The following is a 26299-nucleotide window of genomic DNA, read 5'->3' as shown; positions in this document are numbered from 1 at the left end:
TTGCTCCAAAAGATACATTAGAGCTGATGGTCCCGCGAGGTCTTCTTTTCGGGGAAACACAGTACTATAATGAGTAAGTTCTGTTTACTGACAATATAAATTCTGGAATAATTCGTTACATCCAACAGTTTTACTCAGACTTAGTGAGGGGGGTTACTAAGGTAACTAACGTTCTTAAATATTTTTATAATATACCTATTATGAAGTAAAATTCAAGAACCAAAGATTTAAGATAAAACATGACTTCAAAGAACTTTCAGGCATTTAATCTTCTCTAGTATTTACTGGAAAAGTTTCAAAAACAGTAATGATAATGAATGTAACAGACAACCGAGTTCTGTGTCTCCTTTGTATTCTTCAGACACTTTACACTTGGGTTGCCAGAGCCACTTCTGACTGTCATTGTACATAATGTATTTTGCCGTGTATAATGCGCACCCACATTTTTGGCCCAAACTTTCAGGGGAAAAAATCTTTCGTTTTAATTTTTTAACTCAAAATTTTATTTATTTACATTTAGGTACTTGTGTTATGGTTAAGATTTCTTTTGTAAAAATATGGTTAAGATTTCTTTTTGGTTATGGTTAAGATTTCTTTTGTAAAATACAAAATAAAGATTTTTTTAAACTCCATGAGCGCAGTGACTTGGCTTTAACCTCTGTAAACTGAACTCCTAGAAGAATATTTGGCAAGTAGTTGTTAAATGACTAAATAAAGTGAGCATGTGCTTTGAAGTCAGAGAGACCTGTAGTTGAATAACCTTCTTGGCTGTGTGGACCTGGGAAAATCATACTGAAGCCTTAATTTCTTCATCTGTAAAACGAGCACTATATTTAAGAGGCTGTTGTGAGAAGTAAATGAAAAACTACAAAGAATGCAAAACTCAATGCCTGACCCATCGTGGGCACTTAATCCACAATGGCTATTAATACATAATTGCTCTATTCCCACTACTGATGCTATCGTGACAGGGCTTGTCAGCACAACAAGGTCACCAAGACCTCATCCTCAATCCCTTTCTTTCCCTCACTCACCACATGTACTCATGCACCATGTCCTGTTCCTCCTTCAAAATCCACCACTTTAACCTAACCCCCGCCAATCTAACTTAAGCCACCATCATCTTCAGACCTACATTACACTCCAAGTGTCACTGTGTCCACTCTCAATCCCTCTAAATCTATTCTCTAGAGTCATCTTAAAAGACAAATCTAGTCACATTGTTCACCTCCTAAAATCCTCCATCGGTTCCCCATTACTGTCAAAATAAAACCCAAATTCTTTATGACCTACAAGGCCACATGATGACCTGGCCTCTATCTATCTCCCTTTTCCACCTTACTTTCTACCCTCCTCCCTTGCTCACTTTATTTCTGTCATACTGGCTTTCTTACTGCTTGCTCACTTCTTATGTTTCCACTCAAATGTCACTCCTCCAAGGGGACCTCCTGCACCATCCTGCTCAAGTATCTCTGCCCCAACCCATCACTCTTTTCTCTTTATTCAGCTTTACGGTTTTCATTAATACTTGACACCATCTAATACAATACTTAGAAATTGTATTAGTTACCTGCCTACTCAGTGGTCAGGGCCTACCTCCCCACTAGATAGATGCTCCAAGAAGCTGAACTCATTTCACCCTCACAGCCCCACCACCTTTAATGGTGTCTAGCATACAATGGGTCCTCGAGACACTTCCTGAATAACAAATGCTGCCATCGGGCCCAGTGAGTGCTGAGTTCTGACAGAACTCATCAGCGCAGTCGTTTCGCAACCACACTCTGCTGCGGGACTACACTCTAGAATGAGAACACTAACTGGGGGATTGTACAACTGCAGAATCACAACACAATTGTTGAGTGGCAGACAGTGAAGTCCTAGATAACAGCTCATCAGACAGATTCTAGACAAAACCACCTGGTAACACCCAATTGAAGCCATTATGGAATTCTGTGCTGGAGTTATTTCCAAAGTTTGATTTACTAGTATTGTTTGGCATTTCCCTTCATAGGTTGGTTTTTTTGGTTTTTGTTTTTTGTTTTTTTTTTAATAAAACCAAGCACCATTCTTGTTCACCTGATCTGTCACACTAAACTGTAAACATTTTCCACCTACACATATACCCAATTTGTCCTAAATATACACTGCTGAAAATAAAGTGGTTTTAAACCACAGTGCCCCTACTAAGAAATGTAATGTTTTTTTAAACATGCAAGAATGCAAAAGGATGTAGAATGCAAAAGAATATGTAGAAAGAAGAATTTCATATTGGGGGAAGGCGTAAATCATTCAGTTTACAGGAAATACAATAATTCCCAAATATTTTGGGTACACGTCCCAGAACAAGAATGCTTTCCTAAGCACTACCAAACAAAGCTAGTTATAGTTTAGATTCTTGGGTGTTAATTTAAAATATTCTTGTGTACATAATTTGTCAACCATGAAACCAACCAGACATTCCCTAAGATTAAGGAGTAAATAGTTAATAGTTAAGGGGTAAAATAAATAAATCATTAGGAGTAACAGTAAAATTAAGTGATAAACAGGAGTGATTCAGTAAAACAAGTTTAAAATGTTGTTACTGTTTCCAGCAATTTCCAGGATGTGCAAAAGCTAAATAGTGGAAGATCTGCTATATTTTCACATTATGTTTGCAAATGATTCTGTGACTGAATAGTAGTCACTTCTTTCTCTGTATTTGCTATGCGCCAAACTCCATTGGCCATAATGTCGCTGCCCTAAGAATAATTCTCCATTTTAGTAAAACATGAAGCGAATTTCTCAATGAAGATCAACAAGGGACTGCTGCATGTCCACAAGTTTTATAGGCCACCATTAATGAGCTGATTTCTATGGTGCAACATAAATTTCTCAAACCTCTTCTTGAATAATTAAAAAATACACAGTTAAGAAAAATTCAACTTTTACAGCAAACTCCTATTTTTTAAAAACCAGGAATACATTCCTGAGGGTTTCCATGAACAACACGCACCATTACAGCCAATGAGTTTTTTGCTATATGCTAAGCAGAAAGCTCTGAAGAGAGTAGAAGCAGGAGGCCAGTGATTTTCATCTCCTTACACTTTCAAGAATTATCTTTTTTAAGTCTAAACATTGGTACGGCATGGTACAAGTGCCATTTATAATACTGCACTTCTGTCCTCAGGCAACAAAGCAAATGCCCTTAAGAGCAGAGTACCTACCACTCAACCCCAAGGCATCAGCAAAGTGGCAGGCATACTGTTGGCTAAGGCAAAAGGCTATACTGTATGTATTTCCAGAGAGCCTGCAGAGTTCTGAGAACTGTTCCCACAATCCTCAGGCCCCAATCTACACAAAAGCACCATGTGGCTGAGAAACCGGTTATAGCACGTAGGAACACTCAGGTATGTAAACATGTTAAGGATGGAACAAAGTAAAAAGGTAGTAAATATAGAAGCCACACTATGTTTGTGAAAACTTACTTGTTAAAAAATTTAAAAGAAATCAAGTTATCTCCTAGCACAATTCCTAATAAGCTGTTCAAAGTGATCTTTACCAAGGATGCTTCTGTAATTTATTCTGATGCTCAAAATCCAGAACATCGAGTTGTGATAAAGGCATTTTTAATTCAACACATTCATTTCAGCCTTCTCACACTGTGCGTGAGCTCTAGCAATAATTTCAGTGAATTGCTATACTCAGAGGCATTTCTAAAAATGAATAAATAATGCCAGATTAATAAAGTATAGATTAGAAGACAAACTTTTCAAAGACCCTACAAGGGTCTTGTTTTGCTTTTTGAGTTTACCAAATGCTATTAAAATGTTCTGAAAGCAAGACTATGTTTAAGGTGCACAACTATTAGGGAGCAGCACACATACAAAATACTATTAAGTAGCCTCAGGACAAGTCAAATCTGATAAGTCTACAATTATGAAAATGTAACTAGCAATACTTAGTGTATAATTTTAAGTGATTGGAGTCCTATGCTTTAAACTTTAAAGCTTAATCTGAGGCATAAATGTTTGATGACTGGAAATGCTACTATACCAATTTCTGGAGATAAAGCCCACACTAGGGCACTCACTCAATATTTATCATTGATTCTTCAGTCACACAGCTTCTCTCCTGAAAGTGGGGTTAGATTCCTTTGGACCATGGTAAGAAAAATCAATTACAGCAATCCTGATTAACCCAGGAAGCTTTTCAGGAGTTCAATGTACAAGAACCAAAAAGTCCTAAAACTTCTGCCTAAGAGAGTCAAGAGGTTTTAAGAGACTCAATCTACCTAAAACCTCGTTTCTGAGAATGTTAGCAATGCATTCTGTGTAATTGAGATTGATTTCAGAAAGTTTACTTCAGTCAAGAGAACTTATAATTTTACAGACCTTTACAGCTCTCCTCACAGGACTGTTAAAAGTAAACAGGCTAAAGCAGGTACTATTCCTACTACTTTTTTAGATGAAGAAAATATGAAGTTCAAAGGATTTAGTAACAATTTAAGAGAAGCAAAACAAATAAAAATTAAGTTCTCATTAAATTACAGCTGTATTATAACATACTGATTTAATTATGTGTTGTTACTATTATGGTACTTTGAAATAAATGTTATTTATAAGTAATGCATCAGACCTGTATGTGGAGGAAAGGAAAATATATACCATGTCCTATACATTATAACTTTAATTTTTCTTCGTATTTAAGTAATGTTTACTTCACTTCTAAACAATTTAAATTCACTATCCTGGTATTCCTAATGCTTTTTCTAACTTGGCCTTCCTTTCTTATCCATTGAATGATAAAGAATAAAGGGTGTATCAAAAATATAATCTTTTATTCAGAAAGCTAATTCTTATAATCTGGAGTAAATGGATAAGGATTTAAGACAAATACAATGAAGATTCTATAAATTTCTTTAAAGCCATTCTTTTTTATCCTCATTCCAAAAATTTTCTCCCCAGGGCCGGCCCAGTGGCTCAGGCGGTTGGAGCTCTGTGCTCCTAACTCCGAAGGCTGCCGGTTTGATTCCCACATGGGCCAGTGGGCTCTCAACCACAAGGCTGCCAGTTCAATTCCTCGAGTCCCGCAAGGGATGGTGGGCTGTGCCCCCTGCAACTAGCAACCGCTACTGGACCTGGAGCTGAGCTGCGCCCTCCACAACTAAGACTGAAAGGACAACAACTTGAAGCTGAACAGCACCCTCCACAACTAAGATTGAAAGGACAACAACTTGGAAAAAATCCTGGAAAAATACACACTGTTCCCCAATAAAGTCCTGTTCCCTTTCCCCAATAAAGTCTTTAAAAAAAAAAAAAAAGACATACTCATGTAAAAAGCATATTTAACAAAATAATCTCCAATTTACACAGCTTATTTGCTATATTAATAATTGTAAGTGGGCTTCACTCATCCATGAAATAAAAATATTTCTAGATTAGATTAAAAGAAAAACTCCGGGGCCGGCCCAGTGGCTCAGGCAGTTAGAACTCCATGCTCCTAACTCCGAAGGCTGCCGGTTCGAATCCCACATGGGCCAGTGGGCTCTCAACCACAAGGTTGCCAGTTCAATTCCTCGGAGTCCCACAAGGGATGGTGGGCTGCGCCCCCTGCAACTAAGATTGAACACAGCACCTTGAGCTGAGCTGCCGCTGAGCTCCCGGATGGCTCAGTTGGTTGGAGCATGTCCTCTCAACCACAAGGTTGCCAGCTGGACTCCCACAAGGGATGGTGGGCAGCGCCCCCTACAACTAGAAAACGGCAACTGGACCTGGAGCTGAGCTGCGCCCTCCACAACTAAGATTGAAAGGACAACAACTTGACTTGGGAAAAAGTCCTGGAAGTACACTGTTCCCCAATAAAGTCCTGTTCCTCTTCCCCAATAAAATCTTTAAAAAAAGAAAAACTCCGCAGTTTCCAATATACAAAAGACTAAAATGAAGTGATTCAGAAAGGTTCATTCACTTATTCAACAAATAAAGTGATGGGTAAAGGCATCATAAAAGAATGCAAACAAAAAAGAAGGAAAGGGCAAAATCTTAAACAAAAAAATTAAAAAAAAACAAATTTTCTCCCCAGAGTTGGTAATACAGGTTAAATAAAATAAAATCTGCATGTAATTAGAAGACTGAACTACAAACCATGCCTCACTAATTCTGAATATTAGTCAATATAAAAGAATTTCTATACATCAAAATAACCGAGGCACTGCCCTTCAGTTAAAATTCTGTTGTAATATTACCTAGCTGCCCTGAGTTTCTCCTTGGTTTGCAAGCAGAGGAGGAACTGGTAGCAAGAGCTTTAAAAGCCTATGTCTGGCACACTCATAAATGACACACTAAGTAAGATGCCTGTATTTTTAAATAGCCTTTTCCTTACTGACATCTAAATTTAAGACTTACTTGTATGTCTTTCTCCTGTACTTGGCATGTTTTATTAACATGTGAGGATTAAATAATATATGGGAAGCACATAGTGTTAGCCTGATATAGTAAATGTTACCGATTACCATTTGTTTTACAAACAATGATGGTTCTATTTTTACAATAATCAGGAATTCTTCTGAGTTCAAAGCCTAAAACACTTAACCACTATGCTGCTGTGTTCCAAAAATTAAGCCCCTGGTTCCAAAGTACAGATCAACTGTGAAAGACCTTGTTTAGCTCTCACATTACTTGAGGGGATAACATTTGCTATACAATATCTTATTCATTTGCTCGTTGCAAACTGTCTCCATATTCTCTGAGATCTTCTGTAGGGACTGCATGGACCAATTCTAGATGCTTTATCCATTAGTCTGTATCTTGGAACCTGTGAATGATATCAACACACTCCTAAATTACCTAAAATTAACCAAAGCACCTTGTTGGAAAATACCTCTCTCCAATTATTTCCTCAAAAAGCTTCTTATTTTTATTTCTCTAGATAGGAGAAATAAGACAAGATTATTTATCAAAGATAAAAAAATAAACATATGCCACATGTTTATACAATTTATAGTAACTTAATGCTTAAGAGAAATGTAAAATATCCTATTTCACTGTTCTTTAAAATATAGGTAAAAGTAACTCTGTTAACTATATATGGTATGCAATTTTATTTTTTGAAGTACATGCCAGTTTATATTTTAATCAGTTAACTAATTAAAATATTCTAACACTGTAAGAATCTCTGATAAATCAGAAAATTAGGTAATAGATTGGAAGTATAGAGTAGGAGAAATGGTAGCAATAAAATATACTAAGTACATAATTTTTAATGACTCCAATAGCATTTCTGATCAGAACACCATTCCAAAGACTTTTGTCTACTCAATTTTGATTAGGTAATTGTATAATGAACCTTTAAAACCACAAAAGCCAATGTAATTATTTTAGAAATCTTTCCACAAAAGCTCACTTTTCAGAGTATTACCTATCATATAAAATTACAAGCATCTTAAACACTCTCTTAAGAACTGGCAAAACTAACACAGAAAACTTTCCAAAGAGGGAAGTCCCTCCATTAAATGACAAATGTTTAAGAGAAAACATTAGGCGGGTACCCCCTAATCACCCCAAGCTTTAGATTAAAGGCTTCAGTATGAACCCGCAATCTCGCCTAAAGTGCTTGTATAAACTCGGTACGTTTTACACATATTTAAGTGATAAGAAGTTTCCTAGAAGTTTATGAAATATTGATTAGTGATAAAGGGAAACATTTAAAAAGAATATTTCTAAAAGTATTATTTTAAACTATATCCCTAAATGAAATAGTTAAGATTTAAAGAAGAGTTTTCACATGTAAAGCAATAGAAAATGATTCATTATCACCTTACAGAAAGAAAGAGTAATGAAAGTATTTCTACTCAGATCAGGAAAGGTGGCTAAAATTCCTGAACTATTAAAAAAAGTTTTTTGTGGCAGAGCAAAAACATGGTTGAATACTCATATTTTAATGTGGTTATCATGCATATTACTGTATCACCATCTGAGAGACCAGATAATCAATTTTTCAAGATTACCACAATTTTCTTTAGGAAATAGGTGCTTTGTTCATTTTTTTTTTTTTTTAATTCAATTGGTCACACAACTCTAGAAAAAAAATCACCCTCATACATGAAAAGTTCTGCTAAACAGACATGCTCAAACACTTAAAAATCAAACACGTCTCATTCAAGCTAAAAAACAATATGTCTAGTTTGGAAAAGGCTTAGGCTACAGTTTCCCAACCAGTCCAAAAGGGCACTCTGACACTGCAAGGTGGTATGTGTGTCAATATTTTGAGTTTCCTCACTCCTCTTTCTCAATTTCTGACCACAAACTGGTAACTGCATCAGATGACTGGCCAGCATAAACGCACATGAAGAAATGTGACACTCTACCCTTCTAAAAAATTAGCAAGCAGGGGCTGCCCAAGTTTAGAAAGGATTCTAACTTTTTAAAAAGGTAATTAATTTTAAAATACAAGTTTAAAATGCTAGTTCAAAACAATTATGTTAAACCTATCAGTTCCATAGTGAAAGACGTCTGGAGCCAATTTCATTTTTAACTTTCGTCACAAATTAGTTTTTCATTATTTTTATATTTTCATTTTAAGTCACTTTGTCTGAACTCAAAATCCAAGTTTTACTTTTCATCTCCAAATCAGTCATTTTTTCTCATTTAGGCAGTAACTGCTAATTTAAAATGAACATTTATTTACAAAGCATATCACTGACACAAAATATACAGTGCACAAATAAAATGTGCTGTGCTTTAGAGATGATCATACTGATGGCCAGGTAATGATAAAGAAAAAAAAAAAAAAAGGTTACATAGTGAAAGGGGAAGGAAGGGAAACAAACAAAAAAATTCACCCAGATATCTCATCCTGCTAAGTTAATACCTGGAAACTCTGACTTAACCTTGTACCATTGATTTCTGTTCCACATAAAAGGCATGAATTTTAGTGGCAAACCTTGCATAATCAACAAGTGATTTAAAAAATAGCATTAGCCTTCCTCAAAAAGACCTGAAATATAAAGTAAGTGAATCCACTATCTACCACATGAAAATACTGATCTATAACGAACCAGAATGCTTCTCTATGTATTGCAACCTGGCATAGAACTGAGAGGAAAAGAAGAAAAAGGAGCAATATTCATTCAATAGTTCCTAAGAAAACTAGTTTCAACTGCTAGCTGCTTTGAAAAATATCAAGTTCAGAAAGACATGGCCCTTGCCTGCCAGGAGGTTTTAAAGTAGAAGGGAAAAACCATCATCATTTACCAAAGACCATGCTAAGCACTGTGCTAAGGGCTTTCAGGATGACAAGCAGCCCTACAACAAAATGCGGTGGCATTTTCTTTTTCTTTTTTTTTTTTTTTTTTTTTTTGCTGGGGCGGGGTGCAATTTCTTAAGAAAACTGCTACGAGAATTCAGTGTGGAAAGGTCCCTTATAGCTTGAGTGGAGGAAGAGGTGGGCAATCAAGGATGATTTCACTGTAGTATTTGAACTATTGGGTTAGTGCAAAAGTAATTGTGGTTTTTGCAATTATTTTTAACCTTTTAAACCGCAATTGTGTACCAACCTAATAGAAGGGGTAGCATTTCAACAGATAGACACATAGGTAAAACAAAAGCTAAAGTGTATCTATCCAGGGACTGAGAGGAGAGGAAAAGTCTACAAAGAAATAAACCTGACCATGAATAGTACAGCTGTTTTTACTTTTTACACAACTTTGTTTTCCTCTTACTTTAAATCTTCCTATTTAATGACTTTACAAACCCAGCTATTTTAAACAGCAATCAACCTGTCCCCATCCTCAGTAACATCTAAAATGTTTGCTCTGCTTTATTTTTTCCTATAGTATCTAAAATGATATATAAATGAGTGATCTTTTTTTTTGAAGGCCTTCTTTGCTTTACCCTTCCTTTCCTTCTCCCGTCTGACCCCAGCAAGCAACCTATGTTAACAGCCTAATATGCTTCAGTGTTTCTCTCCAGGCTCATAATCCCATACAGATGTCACATACACATATATAGGTTTTAGCAATCATTTATATTTACCAATCAACTAATCTTTAAAAAGATACATTGACTGATTGCAGAATACATGTTGGGGGGTGCTGAAAAACATGGAAAAATACAAAAAATAAATAACCTATAAATGGCTTTTGCCAACATTTGTGGACATATAGTCTTTTTTTGCATATATACTTATATTTTTCTTTATAAAAATGGGATCTTCCTGTACATATTTTAGTGTCCTACTTTTTTCAGTTACTATATCTTATCAACCAGTATTAACTGAAATCATCTTTCACCAGTGACTGAACACATTTTTAGATTAAGACGGTATGGGGGTATAAAGAATGGTAACTACAACTACATGTACCAGCTTATACTATTAAAAAAAACATTCTTTTCAAAAAAGATGAATCATTAATTCTGATTAATTTATCTCTTTGAAGAACTTTATATACAAATACATTTATAAGGGAGAAAAAAGTCCCTAAGATGCAAATATAGCCAACTTCTAAGCTTCTGATTTACCTATTAGATCTATTAATAATTAGCAGAAAGAAAAGGCCCAGGGCCACGTCATATCCATTAGGACAGTTATCATTAAAAAAAACCAGAAAATAACAAGTGTTGGCAAGGATGTGGTGCAATTGGAACCTTCATGCATTGCTGGTGGGAATGTAAACCACCAGCAATGAAAACCATTTGGCGGTTCCTCAAGAGTTTAAACAGAACAACATACAATCCAGCAATTCCACTCCCAGACATATACTCAAAGGAAAGCAAAAACTAAAGACACTTGTAAACCGATGTTCACAGCAGCATTGTTCACAACAGCCAAAAGGTGGAAACAACCCAAAAGGCCATCAACAGATGAATGGATAAACACACACACAAATATTATTCAACCATAAAACGGAATGAAATTCTGATACATGATACAACATGGATGACCCTTCAAAACACACTAAGTGAAATAAGCCAGACACAAAATTACAAATAGTGTGTGATTTCCCTTATATGAAGTACTTGGAATAGGTAAATTCATAGAAAGACTATGGAACAGTTTACCAGAGGCTGGGGGTAGGGAGGAATGGGGAGTTATTGTTTAATGGGTATGGAGTGCTGTTTGGGATTGTGAAAAAGTTCTGGAAATAGTGGTGATAGTTGTACAATCTTGTGAATGTACTAAATGCCACTGAATAGTCCACATAAATATGGTTAAAATGGTAAATTTTACATTATGTATAGTTTACCACCATCACCACCCCATAAATTGAAAAAACCCTTAGGGGCCCACTCTGCAGTGTCAAACAGCTAGATAAATACTTATCATGAAGGTTATGATCTCTTCTCTCACAATTCACAATCCCACTCTAATTCCAGTCCAGACTAAAGTCAAGGAATGTAGAAGAGTATCACTTACCCACTCATTCTCTCTGGTTAAAACTTTCTTCCATGTATAAAGCCCATGAATGCAGAAGGAAATAGACAGCAGCTTGGGCCAATGAATCAGGAGCTGCTAAACCAGGCAAAAGTCTTCAAGGAGCTGGCAGTAAGAACCCAGAGCACTCTACAGATAATGCCCAATAGAGGGGGAAACTAAGCAAAGTAACTCTTTCAAGAGATGTCCTAAATTACTAAATTCGGAGTATGAGTTTAGTAAGTATATCCACTTAATTGTAAGCATTTGTGTGTAAATGATGGGCGGTAGTAAGGAACTACTAAATCCACAGGTGATTAACCTCTGAATCTCCAATCATTCAATTAATATTTGTTACATAATCAAAACAAAGTTTTAGGAACTGGAGATTTATAAACAAGAGTAAGACATTGCCCCACTTTTAAGGAGCTTAAGTCTACCTAGAGATGTAAAACATCTATACAAAAACAATTCAATAAACATTATTTAGCACCTTACATTCAACAAATTGAGCTGCAATCAGAAGCTATGCCACTGTGCTAAACTGGGTATTCAAAGGTGATTAAGATATAGTCTTCTAAGGAAAGGAGAGAGGGGTAAACAAATATTTAATAAAATACATATCACAATAAATACATATAAAGTCTACAGTGCATAGTACCAAAAAAGTACTTACACAAATCACTAAAATTTAAATAAAGGGTTGCATAAAAACTAGCATTAAGTGTTGGAATCTAGAAGCAACACTTTCACCAAAGCACAGGGGGGGTCCTTCAGGCTCTCAAAAGGAAAATTTTCTTCACAAATATCAATAAATAAAGAATGCACACTGAGTTTGAAGCATTAATTTGAGCTTATAATCTAATGGAATGGTAAGCTCACAAATGACCATATGATAAAGGCCATAAGAAAAATAAATGCAAAGGGTAGAAGACAAGGCTCAAGGAAGGAAACAATAATAAGAGAGAAAAAGATCAGGAAATGATATTTAGAAGATGGTGTTCAAAATGGCTCTTAAAAGAGGAACAGATAAAAGTGAGGAAATCAGGCCAATCTCTCTTCATTAGATAAGGTCACTGAAGGCAGGAACTTGCCTGTTTCACTGTGCACCAAGCACACTAGCCTGCACTTATTAAATGCTAAAAAAATGGTTTTTGAATTCCAGTAAAGAGGAATTCATGTTAATAAGACATAAAAGAACTGTATGCTTAGTCTCACAGGCAATGGAGGAGATCATTGGAAGATTTGCAAAGGAAGTAAAGCCATCACATCTACACTTGAATATTCCTGTATCACCACAGAAAGGATACATAAGAACCCCAAAACATATTCCCCTCCATGAAAGAAAGCTGGGTAGCTGGGGAACAAAGAGGAAGGTAGAATTACTCTGCACACCATTACTTTCTGTATCCTTTTAACTTTGTAGCACGTGACTGTATTAGCTATTCAAAAAACTAATAAAATTTAATTTTTAACAATCTGCACATAAAGAAAGTAAATATGGCAGTAATGTGGAGAATGCACTGGCATGGAAAGAAATAAGAAAAAGGAGCTCAGTTCAGAGGTTCTAAGAGTCAAGACAAATAGTAATAAAAGCCTGAACTAATCTGAAGGAAGTAGAAAATAGTTGAAAGTAGTTCAAAAATAAAGTTGTCAATGTAATCTGATAGTGACTGAATGCTTTAAATGACATAAGGGCCCATGCCATGAACTGGATTGACTTATCTTTATTAAATGTACTTTTCTATTATAAAAGCAATATATACATATTCAGAGAATATGGAAAGTATAAAAAGGAACATTTTCCTTATTTCTACTGTTTAACAACCATTGCTCACATCTACATGTATTTTCTTCCTATTTGTAGGTTTGGAATTTTAACAGCTTAAGATATATAATTCACATACCATACAACTCACTCATTTAAAGTGTACAATTCAATAGCTTTCATTCTATTCAGAGTGGTGCATCCATCTTCACAATCAATTGTAGAACATTTTCATCACCCCAGAAAGAAACCTCTATCAGTCACTGCCTATTCCCCACTCCCTCCAGCCCTCCCTGGGCAACCAGTAATCTGTCTCTGTAGAATTGCCTATTCTGGACATTTCACATGAATGGAATCATAAAATATATGGTCTTTTCTGACTGGATTCTTTCATTTCACATGTTTGCATGGTTTACACTTGTTGAAAAATGTATCAGTATATCATTTCTTTTTATTACTAAATAATATTCCACTGTATTTATATTTTTATATATGTTTTTATATACTACTGTGAGTCTTCCAGATACGTAATTCTGTGTTAAGCGTTTTCCATGTCATAAATGCTTCATATATGCCATATTTAATGAAAAGCATAGTGCCCCATCAAGTGGCTGTACCAGTTTATGCAATCATTTTATTATTGTTGAACATTTGAACTCTTTCCGGTTTTTCATATTGTAAATAAACTTCGTTAAATGCAAAAGAGAGAACGCTCCTTTCAGTCTGAACCATCTGTCCGGATCCAGGGAAATGCCTCTCACAGAAACTCTGAGCTTCCTAATGAGATTTGCCACAGAAAACCAGTCATAGGAAAACTCAAGATTTCATCTATTCCAAACCTAGGTAAAGACAGATATTAAAAGCTATTCGAGGCTGAAAAGGATGCCTCCAAAGTACCCATTTTAAGAATGAAAACTCATCATTTTAAAGATATATTAACACAGTTAAACATTAAGTAGCCTGACTCATCCATCAGAAATGTACATGGATGGAAAGGTAACTACTTTGACCAAATGTGATACCTAGTATTAACTAGCTTCAAAGACGTCAGACCACTTTTGCTTTCCATAGCTGACTGGAAGAAAATAGGAAAGAACATCTTGACTAAAACAGGAAAGATGTACTTACTCTCGCTATTAAACGACAGCAAATGAAATGCAACAAGTAGAAAGAGGAGATGACACTGGTGGAGTCCACAAGGTCCTCAGAAGCAATCAGACATATTGGGTTCCCCTAAAACACTGACTGCCATTCATTGCCTGCTGCTTCCCATTTATTAACCAAAAATGCAAACAATCTCTAAATCACAATGGTTTCAAAATTCTAAACTAGTAGTAGGATTGTTAATCCCCACCCAGTAAAATCCCTTAGAATCTGGTCTAAAAATAAAACTATGTGTCAAGTGTTCCTCAAGAAAAACTATGTACACTGGAATGTGAAGCAATTAACACACTTTGTGATTTGCCAAAGAGACTTCAGATAGCCTGGGCCAGTAACAAAAAACCAGTAACAAAAAAACAAACTTCACTTGACGTTTTCCTTGGTTAAACTGAGGTTCTAGGAGTAATTTTAGAAGAAAGGCTAACAAATCTGAAGTTAAATACTAAAATCATTGAAAGTCACACAAGTATTTTGGGAGAGATGAGGGAACAGAAGACTGAATTACTGTAAAATCAAGATGAAAACTTTACACATAATTAAGGAATTTTTACTTACAACTTTTAAAACAAGAATAAAATACCCAGCCATTACTATCATGAAGATTATAGACAAGGTAGTTTAGCCCTATACACAAAATACTAACTGAATTGTAACACAAATATCTAGTATTACATTTTGTACCTACTCAGTTTATTCAATAGTTCTTATCCATCCATACACATCCATGAACACAAATAATACACACAAAATAAGACAACCTGAATCCTGAACAACCTCATTCTAAATGAGCCCCGTGTTCCTTGATTTCCAATTAATTTAGTCAAGGTGAGCAATTTTCCAACTACAGCCATTTGTTTTGAAATCAAACTTCAATGTTCTACACAATTTAAAAAACAAAAAACCTTTTCAAGTCAAAGCATGATTTTGTGGCTTCATAAACCCCCTACTGTCACACTAGTCCACTGCCTTTCAAAGGCAATATTTAAAATTCTCCTCTGCAAGTCAACATTGAGGCATGCTGTTTGGCTAACAAGCTCCTCCCAAGACCAGGATTATTATATATGGCCTATTATGTTCCTAACACGCAAACAAAAAGCACTCCCTCATGTAGCATTTTTCTGTTTTTAGGCAGATTACCAACAAAGTTTTATCTGAAATTAAAATGTAGTAGAATAATACATCTACTACTAATAGACTACTTGAAACAGTAATTTGAAGTTATTAATTATATTTTCCATTTAATGAGTAATCTAGTGCTTCTGGAAAAGTCAAACTTAACTTCCAAGTTGTTTAATCTTCAGAGCAAACCACCTACTTTGGATTTCACAAATGGTATGTTTTAAACTAAAAGCAACTAGTGTCAGAGCAGTTGTAATACAACACTTGATGTTTAACCATTCTCCATTTCATCTTTTAGATACTTTTCATCATAAATGACCAGCTTAATCTGCTTTTCACTGTTTTCTTCTGCTAAACCAAATCCCATAAAATATGTTCTAATGTATTTCACTCAAGCCTTCTACTCTGAAGGTGTAACCATTTTTTCTACTATTGACAAAAGTTTATCAAGACTAAGCAATTCCACTACAATTTATATCACAAATACCACATACCGAAAAGATAAACTTTTACAACAGAAACAGTAACAGATTTATTTTCCAAAGTATCCAGTGTTCAATCAATTGGGTCAAATGTTTCTGTTGCAATTTAAACAGTTTAGCCCTTGAAGTGATAAAGGTGAAAACAAGCCAAAATAATCTTTTTTAAATTAAATTTACGGGGGGGAGGGGGTAACAGTGGTTAATAAGATTATATAAGTTTCAGTTGTACAGTTGTATAATACATCATCTGAATATTACATTGTGTGCTCACCACTCAAAGTCTACTCCCGTTCTGTCACCATAAAAAGAATCTTTTTTTTTTTAAAGTGAAAAAAGTTTACTAGAAGAGATAGTACACTCCAAAGAATTAGGAGCAGACTGAGCACCAAGAAGAGCGGCTCAAGGCCCTTTGTGGGGGGGGGGGGGGGGGGGGGGCCTGGAGTTTTTATTTCTTTTCTCTGGGATGAGCTGTTCCCCTCCAGACAGGGGACCACCTGATTGACACCTGTGATTGATGAGTCTGAAAAGAACCTTAATGTCCTCCCGTGGTATAGAAGCATCACAACCCAAGAAAGATTTAGGAACTGCTAAACAAAGCCTGTTAATATCACAATAATCACTTTAGCACAGCACTAATCACAACAATATGGCTATTTTGAGGAAATTATGTTCATAGAGCTAAAGACTTGATAACAGAATTGGAATCCATGGAATCAATCCAAAGAAACAGTTTACTATATAGAACACATATACTAAACTAAAAATACCCACTTGCATTCTACATTTTTTCAGATGTTTTATATAATCTGGCAATTTATATATGACTGGGGAGCATGAGTTCTGTTGTCAACAGCCATTCAAAATGCAGTATTAGTACACTACATTTATAAAGTCAACCTTTTTGGGAGCAATTGTAACTTTCGAAAAATCTTCTGCAAGAATCCCTAGGACTATGTTCAGTTCATTCACCGCTGTGTAAAGCACTTATCCAAAATGTTAACTGGGTTTAACAAAGTACATATTTTCAATTATATCAGCTTCAATATCATCAAAAGGAGAAAATAAGCTATCAGCAAAAAGAAAACTAGCAACACTCATTTAAAATAATCCAAATTAAATCAATTAGTTCACTATCTTCAACAAATATCCTTCACAAGCTAGCCAACTTTCCTTTTAGACCCTGAACCCGCACGACTTCCTTCCTGCACCCCAAACTATTTGCTGCTCCCCAAACTCATTCCAACCCCTGCATGTTCCTAAGCCTTGTACCAGCTGTTCCCTCCCTTTAAAATGCTCTCCCCTCCTCCTCACCTGGTGACTACTTACTCATCACTCCAAAACTCGGCGCAGAAGTCCCCGCCAGTGGACAGGCTTCCTCAACTCCCCCAGGAAAAACTAGTGGTTCCCAATTCCCACAACACTCGGTAAGTCCAGCCTTATCACAGCGCATTGTTTTCACGCCTTGGGAGCCAACGAAGGAAAGAGACTCCCTGCACTAAGCCCACAAAGGAAAAGGCACACAGAAATACTAAAAGAACGTGCCCTGAATTCATCCCCTACTTAGATTATGTGATCCTCTAGAACCCGGCCACATCTCAAGGAGACATAGGAGATCCTATCAGTCTTCCCACCAGAGACTGAATACCAGAGGGCACACCCAGAGCGCTGGAAAGAGAACAATGAATGAACACAGCCGCCTCCCCTCTCCCGATGTCCAAACTCCTCTCTCTGGGCATCGCCTAGCGCTGCAAAGCCTCTGCAGCTGCAGCGAGCGTCCTGGCGGCTCTCACTCTACACAAAAGAAAGCCCTGGATCTTCACTCCAAGGCATCCATCCCGAGGCCAATTGTCAGTATAAGCATCCCAAACCTTTCATTAGTAACCCACAGAGTCCCGAAACCCAAGGCGAGGCCCCTATGCCTTTGTGGAGCGGTGACCCATTTCCTCCTCTCGTCCCGGATTTCTCTCGTCTTCCCTAAAAAAGGGTGTCACTTGAGTGACGGACCTTGAGAGAAGATGCAAGCCCAGGTCTCCCACTCCGCGGCCATAAGAAAAGGTAGTGACAACAGACAGATACAGGGCACCAATGGGCGGATTTCCCCACTGCCAAAATATGAGAAATGTGCACCAGGTACAGGGGTGGCGCTGGCCCGCTTCCCCGAAACACAAGGAAATTAGAGCGGAGATGTGGGAACTCGGCTCGCCGGCCATGACACCGAGTCCTGGGGTCCCCCCGCCCTTCAGCGCCAACCGGGGTGACAGCGGCCTGGCTCGGGCCCTCCACCCAGCAGCCGTTGGGACCACTCCGTCAGCACCGTCCAGGCCGGGCCACCAGGGAACCCGGCCCCTTCAGCCCCACCGCCCGGCTTCCTCAGCATCTAGGGCCCGGCCCTGCCGCCTACTTGAAGAGCCGGGCCGCCTCCGTGTCCCGTCGTCCGGCAGCGGCGTCTGGCCCGCTCCTCCTCCCCGCGGCGGGTGAGGGAGCGGGAGGCGGTCACATTCGGCGCGTCCCCAGCCCAGGGGACGGGGCCCCGGGCAGCCCCCGCATCGTCGCACTCGCGCTCCGAGCCTCAGGGCACACGCCCCAAAGCCCGGCCAGCTGGCCCTCTTTGGGGCCCAAAGAAAGCGGCAGGAAAGGAGCGCGTCTCAAGCTCGCTCTCGTCTTACTCCCGCCATCTAAGATGGCGGCCCCAGCACCCGCGATGAAGAAACTCTCGGGCGGCCCCGGCGAGCGAGCTCTCCACTCGGTGCTCCTCCTCCCGACCTGAAGAGCCACCGGCTGTCTGCTTCTGCGCGAGCCTGGCAGCCGACTTCAAACTTGGCTCCGGCATCTATCGCTCCGGCCTGAATTCAGCCCCGCCTCCCAGGGAAGGGGCGTGGCCTCGCGAGGAGCTGGTCGCTGGTCGCCATTTCGGAGCGGGGAGGTTCTAGGTGGTAATGACCGAGGCTGGGGAGAGGCGGTGGGCAGTCGAGAAGGGCCGAGTTTAGTCGCCTCGAAGGGGGTCTGAGGTCTAGAGAGGGGAGGAAGGCAAGCCTGCCAGCGTCACAAGACCCAGAAATAACCAGAAATTCCCGAGGATGCACAGCGTAGAACACTGTCCAGCTTTGGCTCATCCTTTCCAGGCTGGGACACAGGAGACGTCGAATCGCGACTCCGCCACTTACTGATTATGTGGGAAAGTCCCTAAACGTCTCTGAACCTCAGTTTTCTCATCTGTAAATTGGGGGTTCCTTTTCCCCCCCATGAGATTGGCAAAAAGTTGAAAAGACTCATAATATCCAGTCTGGTCCAAGGTATATGAAAACTTGTGTACCCTCGTTGAGCACTGGCAGAAATGGACATCAGGAGGGCAATTTGGCGTTATCTATTGGTATTTTAATGTTTATAACCCTCCCAGCAATTCCACTTCTAGGCACTAATTCTAGAGAAATATGTACACGTGTACACAAAAAGGTATGTACTAAGATGTTTATTACATATATTGTATGCCTTAGACATACATTGGGGAAAATGTGGGTTAATTAAATAGGAAGCTGGTTAAATAAAGGTAATACTTCCACAGTATGGAAGATCTATCATCCATCTGTTAAAAAGAATGGGTAGGTTTATGTACTGTTTTTTTTAATAAAGGACATTGAATTTTTTTTTTTTAAAGAACATGTGCAGTATGATTTTACTTATTCAAACACAGGCACACAAAACTACCCACTATAGTGTGCAACATTCATTTAAATTTTTATTGAGAGCCTATTGTGTACCACACATTGTTCTGAGTATTGGGAAATCAACAATAATTAAAAGCCCTGCCTTCTAGTGATGAGAGACCAAAATAAAGTATAAATAATAGGTAGTAATATGCGCAGCATAAAGAATAATGAAGTGAAGCAAGATGAGATAATGAGGAGTATGTGGACCAACATGAAAATAAATGCAGGGGAAACACGAAGGCATTAAATATGAATGAGCCATGAGGGGATTTTTTTTTTAATAGGCATTATAACTAAAAATTCAAATGAGTAAATTCGAAGATCTAATTAGCTTTACTGAGCGATTCATGAATCAGGCAGCATCTCATCTAGCAACTAGAAGGGAGCTCCTACGGGTTGTACAAAATGGAAGGTTTTTATAGGAAACGGTGAGGAAGAGGAGCTATTAGTGAAAGAAAAAGGATTATTTTCTGGCTGGACATCTTTTGGAACAAGAAGGGCAAGGGTTTTTATCATGCAGATTACCTCTTCTTTCTATGAGGGATGGAGAGGGCCTATGTGACATTACCTTACAGGTGCTTGACCAGAAAATTCCAGCCTGGTTAATTATGTTCTGGGAGAGGTTGAAACTGCAATTAGATCAGGTATTAAATCTAGGTTTTGTATCATGGGCTTTTAGCACGAGTGATACCATTTGGGGCCTGTGGTTTTTTGTTGTTTTTGCTTTAACAACAGTAATACCTGCCTCTCAAGATTAAATGAGATAAAACATGGAAAACCCTTACTACAGAGCCTGGGGTTTGAAACCAGTTTATGGAGGCTAAGTGCCTCTATTCAAATTTGGACTCTGCCACTTCCTCATCTGTGACTTGGACAAGTCATTCAAACCTCAGTTCCTCAGTTTTCTCATCTGTAGTGGAAACATGATAGTACCCACCTGTTAGCATTGTAAGGATTTAGTGAGTTTAAGATGTAAAGCATTTGCAACAGTACCTGGCTCGTATTAAACATTATAGAAGTGTCAGCTGTAATTATTATAGCTATCTTATATCATTACTGCTTAGGGGCAGAACAGCAAAGCCACACCTGCTGACCCCCAGGCCATTCCTTCTTTCAGTTGTACCCAGCTGTTACTTGCCCAGTATTTCACATCTTAGAATCCTTAGGGAGCCCATGCCTTATTCAATCCAGTAAGAGTGGCTACTTCATTTTTTTCAAAAATAACTTTTTGAAGTGAAATTTACATAACATGAAATTAACCATTTTAAAGTGAACAATTCAGTGGCATTTAGTATGTTCACAATTGTATCTAATTGTATCAAAATTGTATCTAATGTTCACACCTCTATCTAATTCCAAAACATTTCCATCACTCCAAAAGAAAACCGCTTACCTACAAAGCAGTTTCTCCCCATCTCATTCCCACCCAGCCCCTGGCAACCACCAATATGTGTTCTGTCACTATGGCTTTATCTGTTCTGGACATTTCGTATAAACGGAATCATACAATATGTGACCTTTTGTGTGGCTTCTTACACTTAGTATAATGTTTTCAAGATTCATCCATGTGGTTGCATGTATTAGTACTTCATTCCTATTTATAGCTGAATATGTAAATATATAGCACAATTTGTTTATCCATTCATTCGTTGATGGACATTTGGGCTGTTTCCATCTCTTGGCTATTATGAATAGTGCTGCTATGAGCATGAATGTACATGTACTTGTTTGAGGATCTGTTTTCAATTTTTCCAGGCATATACCTAGGAGTGGAATTGCAGGGATCATCTTGCACTTCACTGGGTTGCATGTCCTCGCTTTGGAAACCTCTGATTTGGCGTGTCAACGTAAGAAACATCCAGACCTGCAGAGAATTTTCATAAGAGTTTATTTGAGCAAAACTGATGACATATGCTGGGGAACAAGATCTCAAATGCTCTGGAGAATAACTGTTTTGCAATTTCTTTTATGCATTTGAAAATAAGACTACATGAAGGTGGGAGAAAGCAAGGCAGGGATTGAATTATAAGATTGTTAAACTCTTGAGGGTGGGCATGTATTAGAAGGAGGAGTCTGAAAGGGGGCACTTCAAAAATGTGTTAACCTAGATGCACAGAAACAATGGACAGGACTTACTTAAGGCAAAGATAAGCCTTTTAATAAAGATGTTATATGCCTGGGGCGTCTACTCACCATGACCTGCCCAGTTAGGAATTTATGATCAGATCACCCTATGAGGTTACTTTCCATAGAACCCCCATTTTCGTCCACAGGTGGTAGGTGAGGTCAGGAGAGCTAGAGTTATTAGGAAATGTCTCAGAAGAGCAACCAGGAAAAAGGAACGAGTCAGAAATGGCTTGAAGGAAAAATAGACGTGCCTTGATCTCAGATCAAACAGAGGAGGGAAGGAATGGGCGGTGTCACTGGTGGGGGAGTTGGGTGAGGGAGGCTAACATGGAAACTTTCCTGGGTGTTGGAACGTTCTACTTCTTAGTTTGGGAGGTGATCACGTGTGTGTATTATTTTTATAAGTAGTAAATATATTTATACATATGTAGTAACTGGTGTGTGTACTTTTCTGTACATTTGTTACACCTCAATAAAAAATTCTTTTGAAAAATACCCAGTCTCTAAGCCTGGCAAAAGGATGCATTTTTCAGATGAAGGAAAGAAAACCTTCACTAATAATAGCTACCATTTATGGAGCCTCTTCATGTAATCAGGCATTTTACACAATCTCCAATACTCATCTCAACTTGAAAGGCCTGATCTTCAAATGAGGAAGCCTTCTAAGAGGGTAATTAATCCAAGGACAAAGGTGGGAAGTGGTGGAGCAGGGATCTGAACCTGTTTGTTTGTTCATTCCTCCTGAAGATTTTTGTTGTGCCTGACATATGCCAGGCCCTGCCCTCAATGTCTAGCGGAGAAGACAAGCAGCAAACGTGAACCAATACTGCAACACGAGAGTTAGGATTGTGCTAAATCAATAAAGGGAATGACTAGAGAATGACAGAATGGGAAGGGTGTGCCGTTAGCCTCAGGAGCCAAGGAGAGCCTGTCTTAGCAGGTGATAGTTAAACTGGGTACTGAAGGATGAGAAAGAGCCAGGGGAAGAGCACTCGAAGCAGCTGGAACCGCACGTGAAGGGCCGTGAAGTGGGAAAGGAGTGCCGGCCAGTGTGGTTAGAGAAGGAGCGGGAGACGATGAGGCTGGGAGGTGGGAAGAAGACAGAGATGGAGTCATATCCAGTCTGACTCCCACACCCGTGGCCTTTCCATACCATCCTGCCTCTCTGGAGAGTTTAATTTTAGTCACAGATGAGTTTGAAGTGTGGGCCTGCCCTGGGCGCTGGAGAGACAGAGCCATGTAAACAAACAGTTACCCCACCAGGTAATCCAAATGTGCTCTAACAGCAAGCTGTGGAGTTCTGTGGGCGGGCACTCAGAGGAGGGAGGGAATGACCAGTTCTGCCCCGGGAGGGTCAGGGAGGTCTCCAAAGAGGCAACATTTAAGCTGAGTCTTAAAGGAGGAGTCAGAATTTTCCAGACTAAAGGGTGGGAGGTCAGGGCAGGAGATGGGAACAATATGGGCAAAGGCTTAGGAGGTGTGACTGAGTATATGTTTCGGAAAGAGCCAGCAGTTCTCAGGCTTGGAGATTGCCTCCCTGGGGCAGAAAGCACCCCAGGAGCAGTGAAGAAGTCTGCAGGAGCAAAAGAGGTCTGACCCAGGGTCAATCTCCCTCAAGTCATAATGGGGGGTCCATAATGGGGGGGGCAGGGACCTGAGGAGCCAGCTACTGGTATGTCAACCACAATACCTGCTGTGGTGTCATATACAAGGAAGCCTAGTGCAGTCATCTTAGAAAACACTCTAAAGATCAACACCTGGCCCCAATCATACATTGCTTGGGGCATATAAACTGGAACAATCTCTACTGAAGTCAATTTGGCAATATCAAAATTATAGATATGTGTACGTTTTGCCCCAGAAATTCTCCTGGGAATTTCCTACAGGAACACTTGTAAACATGTGACATGCTGTATGTACAAGGTTATTCCTTACTGCATTGCATGTATTCTCAACAAAGAGATATGCAGCTCTAAGAAAGAATGATGAATTCTGTAAGTACAGACATGAAAAGATCTCCAAAAAATACTATCTCATGACAGAACAAAAAAGAACCAGAGACAAGATAGTGTGAACAGCATGCTACTTTAACATTGGCTTGTAAAGGCTTAAGTCTGAAGGACACACAAAATGCTAGCAGTGATCATGAGGAGGGTGGGTACTGGCTAGATGGAACACAGGAGTGGGAAAATAGTGTTCCCTGCCTAACTTTGTATTTCTTTAATTTTTTGTTGTTGTTGTTTTCTGTTTAGTTTTGCTGTTGTTTTTTATATCTTAGTTTATTTTTTCTTATACTTTTTTCTTTAACTTTTTATAATTTTTAATTGTTGAACCATGTGAGTGTGTTACCCACTCAAAAGTTTAGCTAAAAAAACAAAACTAAACTAAACCCCACAAGTCTGAAGGTCAAATGAAATGGTCCACACTGGAAACGAAGATTGGGAATGAGGGAATAAGGGATGAGACGAAACAGGTGTTCATGGTCTGTCCCTTAGCCCCATTGCCTTCTCCATTGTTCACACTCCCCAACCCACCCACCCACAAACTCAGTGTGACCCTCACCAGGACACTACCCACCAGGACTCCAAGGGCTAGGCCTCAGGCAATGCCATCTGGCCGCCTGGGCCCCTGGATGCCTGTGCAGCCTCTCCACGCTTTCCAGTACCTGTATCTTTCCACTCTAGCTCCTCAGCTGCAAAGCTCAGGGGTAAAGAGCACCCACTTACAGCAACGGATGCTGTGTGCCTGCCTCTTGGGTGTGGCCAATGCACAGCCTCTGCCACTGTCTCCATGGCTCACCTCCACTGGCTTCCTCCCAGCCCCAGACCACACCTCCAGCCTGAAGCCTGAGCTGTTCACTGTCCCCTTCCCATAGCCCTACTATAGCAGCGAAGAAAACACATTTTCTTGATAAACCCAACATCTCCTCTTTCCTCTGCATAGGGTGGGCATGGGCTCTGAAGTCAGACAAATAGATCAAATGCCAGCCAGGCCCTCACATCTGGGATTTTTGTCCTCTCCCTTCGCTGATGTAGGAGTAGGAACACTTGCCTTTAGGGGTTGTTGGGAGGAAATGAAACAGGAAAGTAGAAGTACAGGCCCTTGCACACAGTAGCTGCTATTTCTCGTCCCCTCCCTCTCTAACACCTCCCCCTGACTTACTGCCTTCTGCCCTAAATGGACAAGTCTGCCAGGTCTTGAAGAAGACAAACACCAGCACTTTCAAATGTCCCTTTCCACCTTCCAATTACCACCCCAATTCTCTCTTCCCTTTAGGGCCAAATGTACCCCCCAAATGGTGTAGACTCAGTCTCAATTTTCTCACCCATCCCTCCATTAAGCCCCAACAGTCTGCCTTCCACAGCCACCCCCAGCATGCATCTCTTCACTGAAATGTCTCTCGAGGAAGATTTCCAGAGCCCAGACCTCATTGCCCTTTATGACATTTGCTAAGGGCAACCCTTTCCTATTGAAATTTTGCCTCTAAGATTCTCTCCTATTCCGCTGGCCTGACTCCTCCTATCCCAGGAAAAGCTCCTGTTTTCCTCTCAGGCCCACAAAACCCAGCCCACCTGGCAAAGCAGCTCATGCCATTCTCTCTGCCGGAAATGCTCTTCCCAACTTTCAATCCCAGCTCAAGGGCCACATCTCCATAGAACCTCCTTTGGCAGCTGCGACCTCCAGTGTTTCCTGCTTCAGCCCATACCTCATGGCGTGCTTTTTCTCAGCCTCTCATTGCTTCAGAAAAGGCACACGTTTTAGAATCAGACACTGAATTTCCCTCTCTTTTTACTGTTAGCTGTGTGACTCGTGGCTAGGCCAACAAGCTAATACACCTGCCTACAAGGTTTTCTTATCTGTGAAATGAGGATAATAATGCCCATCTCACAGGGCTTTGGTGAGGCAGGGATCCTTTTTTTTTTTAAGGAGGGCACAGCTCACAGTGGCCCATGCAGGGTTCGAACCGGTAACCTTGGTGTTATTAGCACCATGCTCTAACCAACTGAGCCAACCAGCCACCCGAGGGATCCTTATTAAAGCATCTTACCTTGTGTTGGTGAGAGGAAGGGTAGGCTTCATGGGCATAAGATCAGGGCAGTCACACAGGACCCCAGCACTCAGAAGGTCCAGCACTTGGAGTTTGCTCTGTGGTCTCTGTGTTGAAATTCTTGATAATTTTATCTCTGAATTAGTGTTTTGGTAAGTGCAGTCGATGAGACAATGGAACATGCACTCAAGGGCTTGGAATCGCTCTTCACATGTGGTGCTGCCTCCTAGAACCTCCCAAGGGTTCTCAGCTGCCTGTTCCTCTTCCTTTCTGGCACTTTCCTCCACCCACAACCTATGCCAAGTCCTGCCCAACCTCCTTGTCTCCACCCCCACCCAGCAACCTTTGCCATCCTCTGACCCAGGAGGGACTCCAGCAGCATGGGTCCCTATTGGGGTCTATATTCACCCTGTGAAGATCTGCAGGGAGCCCAACATTTAATAGCAAATACAAAACACCATTACAGGTCAAGAGAAAGTAAAAAGTTGTACATTTTAGTACC

General features: G+C 39.5%; 1 protein-coding gene and 2 long non-coding RNA genes across 4 annotated transcripts in view; 1 reads left to right on the top strand and 2 right to left on the bottom strand.

Annotated features, from left to right (window-relative positions):
• Positions 1-18699, bottom strand: part of RAF1 (Raf-1 proto-oncogene, serine/threonine kinase) — a 61148-nt gene extending 42449 nt beyond the window's left edge. Inside the window, exon 1 of one of the 2 annotated variants that reach the window (XM_074312966.1) lies at positions 18317-18699. The gene's annotated coding sequence lies outside the window, so the exon portion shown is untranslated. The remainder of the gene's footprint in view (positions 1-18316) is intronic. The other variant, XM_074312964.1, reaches the window with a different exon arrangement.
• A 123-nt stretch (positions 18700-18822) lies between these two features.
• On the top strand, positions 18823-22244 carry LOC109455228 (uncharacterized). The gene is made up of 2 exons (XR_002138598.2): positions 18823-19368; positions 21378-22244. It is a non-coding gene; the product is annotated as an uncharacterized LOC109455228 (long non-coding RNA).
• Positions 19372-26043, bottom strand: LOC141567224 (uncharacterized). Its single transcript, XR_012489693.1, has 2 exons — positions 25798-26043; positions 19372-21486 (listed from the first exon to the last, which is right to left on the bottom strand). It is a non-coding gene; the product is annotated as an uncharacterized LOC141567224 (long non-coding RNA).
• Positions 26044-26299: the final 256 nt, after the last annotated feature.

This window comes from Rhinolophus sinicus, linkage group LG10 (assembly GCF_036562045.2).
Source record: "Rhinolophus sinicus isolate RSC01 linkage group LG10, ASM3656204v1, whole genome shotgun sequence".
Lineage (NCBI taxonomy): Eukaryota > Metazoa > Chordata > Mammalia > Chiroptera > Rhinolophidae > Rhinolophus > Rhinolophus sinicus.
The sequence above is the reverse complement of the archived record's forward strand: the minus strand, read 5'-3'. Positions and strand labels throughout refer to the sequence as shown.